Genomic DNA, 8,717 nt, shown 5'->3' on the forward strand with positions numbered 1-8,717 from the left:
TCATTTGGTGTAAATCCAGAGAAAGTAAAGATGGAAGGAAGGAGGGAGGGAAAAATCTTCCTCCTTTTCGTGATCCCTATTTGATCTTCATTCCAGTCCAATTTGGGTGAAGAATTCCGATTGTCTGTCTCAATTTTAATAAAGTATAAACAATTCTGGAATCACCAGCGAGATACTGATAAGAACATGTTTCCAGGCCAACTTTCCACAAAAGCTCCCCCACAACAATGTACGAGACACTTCATACACTAACGACAAAATTGGGATCCGAACCCACACATGCAAAGCAAAACGCATTAGCACGCCACCGTCTTAACCTCTCGACCACCTTGTCAGCTATTTGGACAGTACAGATCCTGGCTGTGCAGCCAGATGTGCAATGATGGAAATGCAGCTTCTGTATGTAAATGAAATTTCCATCACATCAGGTCATGGCCTGTTGGGAATGGAGTGGTGTGAAACATTTCCAGACCATGTCCAACACGTTTCCACTCAGTGTGAAAACCCACCACGGAAAGACTGGAACATACAATCGTTTCATCACATCATGATTAACATCACTCAGACACCTGAACCATTAGGTCACTGACGAAGTCATGATGACTTCGAATTTCTCATGAAATGACAACTAAACTCACTGACTGGAAGAATTGCTTTAATTCCACATGATCAGAGAGGCACAGCCTCAGACCGACTTGGCAGATGAATATTGATTGAATAATATCTGTGTGAGGAATGTTCCAGCATCATAAACCAGGGGAACGTGCTGACTGAGCTGTGTCTTCATCTCTTCTGGGCAGTCGGACAGTTCACCCTTCATTCTGCTCTGATTCACTTTCCCAAAGCGGATCGACAGATTCTCAAATCTGGCGACTGGGTTTTCTTATTTTGTTCCATTTGATTTTTCTTGCTCCTGAATGATAATATATTCTAAACCTCGGATCAACCCTCCCCTTTGCGTCGTGTTATAGTCTTGGTTAAAAGAGACACAAAATGACACAAACACTCTGAAACATACAACACGGTCACACTTTCCTTCAGTGAGCTGTTTTCCAGGTTAAATGCAACTGCAAACACATTGCTCTCAAAGAAATTATAGGGGATTGAGTTGCCGTTGAAATATTAGCACTGGACATCTGTACGAGCAGGAACAGCCATTTCAAACTCACATCCTTCACAAAGGCAACCACTGAGCTGTTTTCTTTTGTGAATGAAATTCATAAGAAAAGTTAAATTTCACAAGAAAATGGATGTAAATGATTGATAGCTAAACTTTTGAAGCCATGATATGAATCCAAGATTTTCTGATTATTAGACAAACACTCGAACCAATTAAGCTGCTGAGCCAGATCACAAGTGCTGTGACAACTAAGGGCAGAGGAGGGCACTCTTTATTCTCATCCCACTTCTCCACAGGTCACAACATCTATGTGAACTTTTCCCACATACTGATACAGTCAATCATATACTCTATTTTTCCCAGAATAGAAGACACTGACCAGGTTTCTTTAATGAACAACAAAATTATCCATTTATTGTCGAACAAGTTTTAACTAGTCACGAAGTAAAGCATAAACACACAGGTGGAAATTTTAAAAGTTCCTTTTTCACCTTGAACAACTTTCAAAGTCCTTTTTTTTTTCTCTTCGAGCCACACGCACACACACACACCGGATAGCTGAAAAAATAAAAGGGATTTTTTTTTAAATTCAGCACTCTGTTACAGACAAAAAAAACTCTTGGGCTGTTTATTTGCTCATTTTTGAAGAAATCATCAGATGAGATATGTTGCTCCAAAACTGGAATACAGTCTAACTTCCGAGAATATGTAGACAGGTCACTAGGGTATTTTAGATCAGTTCTTTTCAGAAGGCATTGAGAATTAATTTTAGCAGGCCTTCTTCAAAGACATGCGACAAGATGAATTAACTCAGTGGACTTCTCAGGGTCTTTTAAAGATTTTCTGGAAAACAAACTGGGTTGTGGTCTTCTCTCCTTCCCTGACGATTCTTCAGGTTAACTTTATCAGCTGCTCACTCCAGCAGGTAAAACACACTTACTGCTGCAACCAAAGGTTGTGAGTTTTCTGCTGTCTTAGGTTTGCGCTGCTGCTGCCAAGGTTGTCCAATCAAGGGGCATGACTGACTTCACTAACCATATTTCTCCCGGTTACCAGGGTTTCTGTTCTATATTTAACTTGAATCATGTGACAACCAGTAAACATAGTTGCCAAATTGGCTCTTTTGGTGCTCTCTTGAAAAAGAACTGGTCCGACATTTATTCAGTTTAATTATGACTTCTTCAAAAAATATTTTAACAGAAGAAACAGAATCCCTTCCATAACATCATGTACTTTCCCTGAGCTACAGGTTATTGCAAGTCTCTCTGGCTGTGTTTATTTTAGGTGATTTTGTACTCAGGTTCTTTTGGAATCCATGTGTTTGCAGATCTTTGTGAGTGAGAGATGTGGTCATATGCTTAAAAGATTTCCCTGTAAATTATTCGTATCTCCATCTTTCCCCGAACTTTGTACAAACACATTAATATGGGAATCACACACATCAGGCCGTCAAACCTGTCTGCTAAACATTGAAAGGTGGCAGTGTTTATTGTGACGGGGTTCCATTTATGAAGACACATATTGATGATTCACACATGTAAAAATTTGTATATTATGTTCATGACATAATGACATAAATAAACATTTCCTTGCACTTGCCATGCTTGTTGAACATTTTCTCTGCTGATGCCCCCTGAATATATTTGAGAACATGGTGACGAGGTTGAGATAAAAATCTGTAAATATAGGCAGCAAACAGCAGCAGGGACTGCAGTGAACAGGATTTACGTGACATATTTGTGCTTATATTGGTGGGTGAAATAAGATACTAAACACACAAAATCCTACATTTGAGCTCGCGTAAAAGATTGCTCTGTCTATGGAGATAGCATCAAAGAATGCTCAGGAATTTTGTCCTATGCCAGTGATCGTAACACACTTCAGGGGAACTTAAAAAAAATGGTAAAATGGGCTTTCACATAACAGATGAAATTTTACACAGAGAAGTGTGAAGTGATACAATTTGGAAGGAAGAATGCCATATAAATGAAACGTTACAATTCTAAACTGGGTGCAGGAGCAGAGAGACAATGTACACCAATGTTAGAAGGATTGAAAAGGTAGCTAAGAGCAAACAGGACACTTGGCTTTAGAGGCACAGAGTGAAAGCATATAAGTTATGCTAAACCTTTATAAAATACTGGGAATGAATGGCCTCCACCTGTACCTCTACAGAAAGCTTCCATTCCAGGTTTACACACACTCGTCAGGATCACGCTCCACAGATTCTGCCCTCCAGGCTCAGACATCCACTTCAGGATCACTCTCCACAGATCCCGCCATTCCAGGTTCGGACACCCACTTCAGGATCACTCTCCATTGATCCCAGCACTATGGGCTCGGAGACCCTCTTCAGAGATCCTAAATCTCCAGACACGGACATCCTTTGAGGACCACTCTCCACAGATTCTGCCCTCCAGGCTCAGACATCCTCTTCAGAATCACTCTCCATACATCCCACCGCTCCACGCACGGATATCTCAATCAGGATCCGATCAAAGAATGTTGCTTGTCACTTATCAGCTCAAGCCTGAATGTTGTTCAGGTCTTGCTGCTTGCAGGCACAGACTGCTTCAGTATCTGAGGAGTTGTGAATCATCAGCGAACATTCCCACTTCTGACTTATGTTGAAGAGAAAGCCATCAATGAAACAGCTGAGGATGATTGGGCCTTGGACACTGCCCTGAGAAACTAGGTATCCAGTCATGAAAGGTGGAGGACAATTAAATAACGAACCAGATGAGGAGGCTCCAAAAACATCCCTATCCTCAATGTTGGTGGAGCCGAGCACGTCAGTGCAAAAGAGGAAGCTGAAGCATTTGAAACCATCTTCAGTCAGAAATTGCTCAGTGGATGATTCATCTCGGCCTCTTGAGGTCCCCAGCATCACAGCTTCCAGTTTTCAGCCAATTTGCTTCACTCCACATAATGGCAAGAAATAGCTGAAGGCACTCGATACAGCAAAGACTATGGGCCCTAACAACATTCCGGCTCTAGTGTAAATCTGAGTTCTTTTTGGCTTCAGTCTGGTTCATTAAATATACTGAGTCGGATGTGTAGGTAAAATCAATTACTTTATTTGCGCATTTAGCCGGCTGACTTACACTAATGCAACGACACTGACTCCACCCAGAGTCTGTCTGGTCCACTAGAGTAAGTGAAGTTTTTTGATACAGGTACTACTGTTTATACATTAAGATTCATGATATACCCCCTTGTTTAACCAATCAGTGCGATACAATTCGACTTCACCCACGTGGTGACATGCAGTACATCTGTTACTGAGGTTACAATACACTCCATTTTCAATACATACTTGTTACTAATAAAATATTGTTTTGTACCAGCAAGATAAAACAAAGCGGACAAGCAAGCTAATTGGCAAGAGCATCGGAATCATCAATAATCATTCTCGTCTCACTCCTTACATGGATCATGAGTCTGTCTCTACCTTGTGACAAGTAATTGCGGCGCAGCCTGCTATCTCTGTTAGGTGTACATTCCTGAGTGTTTCATGCAGTCTGCAGCTACATCAAGTCGTGGCAGTTCACGAAGATAAGAGGGGCCGAGCACTCCTTATCACTCACACAGGGATGGACATCATTTGATTCACAGGAGTCCATTTGTTCCAAACCACAGGGAGTCACACAATCAGGCCATAAAGAACAGATGTCTTTGCAATTACCAGTGTTGGCTAGTCTTTACAGTCTCACACGCTCTGCCTTTACTTTTAACTATTTCATTGTGGTTTCTGCCACTTAAAATCAAAGCTCAGCAAAGCTACTATTCCTAACTTGGCTATATTTCCCATTAAGCATAGTGCCATGCCTTTCTGCTCACTTCCACACCAGTACTGAAGACTTGTGCTCCAGAACTAGCTGCGCCCTCAGCCAAGCTGTTCCAGTAGAGCTACAACACAGGCATCTACTTGACAATGTGGAAAGTTGCCCAAGTGTGCCCTCTCCACAAAAAAAATGCAGGACAAATCCAATCTGACCAATTGCCGCCCCATCAGTCTACTATCAATCATTAGCAAAGTGATGGAAGATGTCACCAACAGTGCTATCAAGCACCACACACTTAGCAATAATCTGATCATCGATGCTCAATTTAGGTTCTGCCAGGGTCTCTCAACTCCAGGAAATAATTTGGCAGATAGAGTAGAATGTGGGAAAATGTGAGGTTATCCAATTTGGTAGGAAGAATAGAAAAGGAAAATATTATTTAAATTGTGAGAGATTACAGAATGCTGCGGTGTAGAAGGATCTGGGTGTCCTCGTACATGAATCACAAAATGTTACCATGCAGGTACAGCAAATAATTAGGAAGGCAAATGGAATGTTACCCTTTATTGCAAGGGGGATGGAGTATAAAAGTAGAGAAGTCTTGCTGCAAATGTACATGGTGCTGGTGAAACCACACCTAGAGTACTGTGTACAGTTTTGGTCTCCTTATTTAAGGAGGGATATACTTGCATTGGAGGCAGTTCAGAGAAGGTTCATTGGATTAATTCCTGTGATGAAGGTGTTGTCTCATGAGGAAAGTTGAGCAGGTTGGACCGATACTCATTGGAGTTGAGAAAAATGAAAGGAGAACGTATTGAGACATATAAGATTCTGAGGGGGCTTGACAGGGTAGATGCTGAGAGGATGTTTCCTCTCGTGGTGGAATCTAGAACTAGGAGACAGAGTTTCAGATTTAGGGCTTTTTCATTTAAGAAGGTATTTCTTCTCTCAGAGGGTCATTAATCTTTGGAATTCTTTACCGCAGAGAGCAGTGGAGGCTGGGTCATTGAATGTCTTCAAGATTTTTATCTACAAGAGAGCCAAGGGTTATGTGGGCAGGCAATTAAGTGGGGTTGAGGTCATGATCAGGTCAGCCATGATCCTATTGAATGGCGGAGCAAGCTCGACGGGCCTAATGGCCGACTCCTGCTATGAGTTCTTCCGATCTTCTGTTCTTATGATCTCATTGCAGCTTGGTCCAAACAGAGACGAAAGAGTGGAATTCCAGAGGAGAGGTGAGAGTGATTGCCCTTGAGTGAGTGTGGCATCAAGGATCCCTCGCAAAATTGAAGTCAATGGGAATCAGGGGGAAAACCCTCCACTTGTTGAAGTCATACCTAGCACAAAACAAGATGTTGTGGTTAGTGGAGGCCAATCATCACAGCCCAGGACATTGCCTCAGAAGTTTCTCAGGGTAGTGTCGTAGACCCAAACATCCCAGCTGTTTCATTGACGACTTTCTCTTCAACATAAGTCAGAAGTGGGAATGTTAGATGATGAGTCACAACTCTTCAGATACTGAAGCAGTCTGTGCCTGCAAGCAGCAAGACCTGAGCAATATTCAGGCTTGAGCTGATGAGTGACAAGCAACCTTCTGGCCACACAAGTGCCAAGCAGTGAACATCTCCAATGAGAGAGAAAAAAAATCTACCTTTTGATATTCAGAAGCATTATCATCGTTAAATCCCCCACCATCAACATCTTGACCAGAAACGTCACTGGACCAGTCACATCTATGCTGTGGCTATAAGCGCAGGTCAGAGATTACGAATTCTGCAGCAAGTATCTCACCTCCTGACACCCCAAATCCTGTCCACCATCTACAAGGCACAAGTCAGGAGTGTGATGGAATACATCCCACTCAACAACACTCAAGAAGCTCAACACCATCCAGGACAAAGCAGCGCACTTGATCGGCTCCTCACCCGCCACCTTAAACATTCAATCCCTCCACAACCAGTAAACAGTGGCTGCAGTGTGTACCATCTCCATATGCACTGCAGCAACTCGCCAAGTATCCTTCAACAGCACCTTCCAAACTCGTGACCACGACCACCTCGAAGGACAAGGGCAGCAGATGCATGGGAACTCACTACCTGCAGGTTCCCCTCCAAGTCACTCACCATCCTGACTTGGAACGATATCGCCATTTCTTCACTGTTGTTGGGTCACAATCCTGGAACTCCCTCCCCAATAGCACTGTGGGTGTTCCTGCACCATATGGACTGCATCAGTTCAAGAAGGCAGCTCTCCACCACCTTCTCAACGGCAATAGGAATGGGTAATAAATGCTAGCCTTATCAGCGATACTCACACCCAAGAATGAATAAAAACCAAATCACTCTCCACAGATTCCCCACAATCTGGGCTTGGACATATACTTCAGGAGCACAGAGCTTTATATCACTACAACATGAGTTCCAATCTTCAGATTCTGTTCACTTTTCACATTATTTTCTACCAGCTTTTATTAATTCAGTATTCGGGTCTCTGCTCCTCAACCGTTTCGAACATCTCACCTCTTGCAAAAAAACACTCTGATCTATCGTAGGTAGTAGATGACCCCTCATTTTAAACTCCATCTGCCAAAGCATTGCTCACTCACTTAATCTATCAAGAAGATTTGAAAATAAATTTTTTGCCAAAGGATAATTTTCTGCATCTGCTCCCTCGCCATTTGCTTTTCCCATTTGTCTTTCACTTGGTGCAAATCCAGAGAAAGTAATGATGGAAGGAAGGAGGGGAGGAAAATCCTGCTCCGTTTCGTGATCCCTATTTGATCTTCATTCCAGTGCAGTTTGGGTGAAGAATTCCAATTGTCTGTCTCAATTTTAATAAAGTATAACAAATTCTGGAATCACTGTCTGGACATTGACAAGAACAGGTTTCGAGGCTGACTTGACACATCAGCTCACCCAACATAAGTAATACACGAAACAGCACATAAACTAGCGACAAGGATGGGATTCGAACCCACGTGTGCAAAGCACAATGGATTAGCAGTCCATCACCTTAACCTCTCGGCCACCTTGTCAGTTGCAGAGACATAGCTGTCACCTTCAGCACAGCTTCTGGCTGTGCAGCCAGCTGTCGAATGATGGAAATATATCTTCTGTCAGTAAATGAAGTTGGGAATGGAGCAGTGTGAAACATTTCCAGACCATGTCCAACACGTTTCTACTCAGTGTGAAAACCCACCACGGAAAGACTGGAACATACAATCATTTCATCACATCATGATTAACATCACTCAGACACCTGAACCATTAGGTCACTGATGAAGTCATGATGACCGAATTTCTCATGAAATGAAAACAGAACCAAATGACTGGAAGAATTGCTTTAACCCCACATGATCAGCGAGCCACAGCATCAGGCCGACTTGTCGGGTGGTGTAAACAGATATCACTGCTTCTGATCTTCACCAGAACAGAGAGTGAGATGTAACATTGATCATCAAACAGACTGTGAGAGAATACAACAGAATAAAACACATGGAGAGACACTGTCGAATAACAAATAGATTTGATTGGAATGTTGAAATTTTGATTGGAATGGATAAAACACCAGAAACAACAGATTGAATTGGGATTCTCATCATTATATTGATCTGGGACAGAAAAGAGAAACTGATGGAAAGAAGAGAAGAAGGAAGAAAAGAAAGGATGGAACTGTTCAATCTTTTCAGTTTTTTCACTCGCCCATCAAAGCTGATAAAAAAAAGTTGCAAATAACAGAGAATTTCACCAAAAAGGGAGATTAAATGTTGCTGAATCCTTGGATCGAAGGATGCCCCAAAAGATCACCTGTTT

At 42.3% G+C, this 8,717-nt stretch overlaps 1 non-coding gene across 1 annotated transcript; it reads right to left on the minus strand.

Annotated features, from left to right (window-relative positions):
• Positions 1-7,857: 7,857 nt before the first annotated feature.
• On the minus strand, positions 7,858-7,939 carry trnas-gcu (transfer RNA serine (anticodon GCU)). Its single transcript has one exon. It is a non-coding gene; the product is annotated as a tRNA-Ser (tRNA).
• Positions 7,940-8,717: the final 778 nt, after the last annotated feature.

This window comes from Heterodontus francisci, unplaced genomic scaffold (genome assembly GCF_036365525.1).
Source record: "Heterodontus francisci isolate sHetFra1 unplaced genomic scaffold, sHetFra1.hap1 HAP1_SCAFFOLD_61, whole genome shotgun sequence".
NCBI lineage: Eukaryota > Metazoa > Chordata > Chondrichthyes > Heterodontiformes > Heterodontidae > Heterodontus > Heterodontus francisci.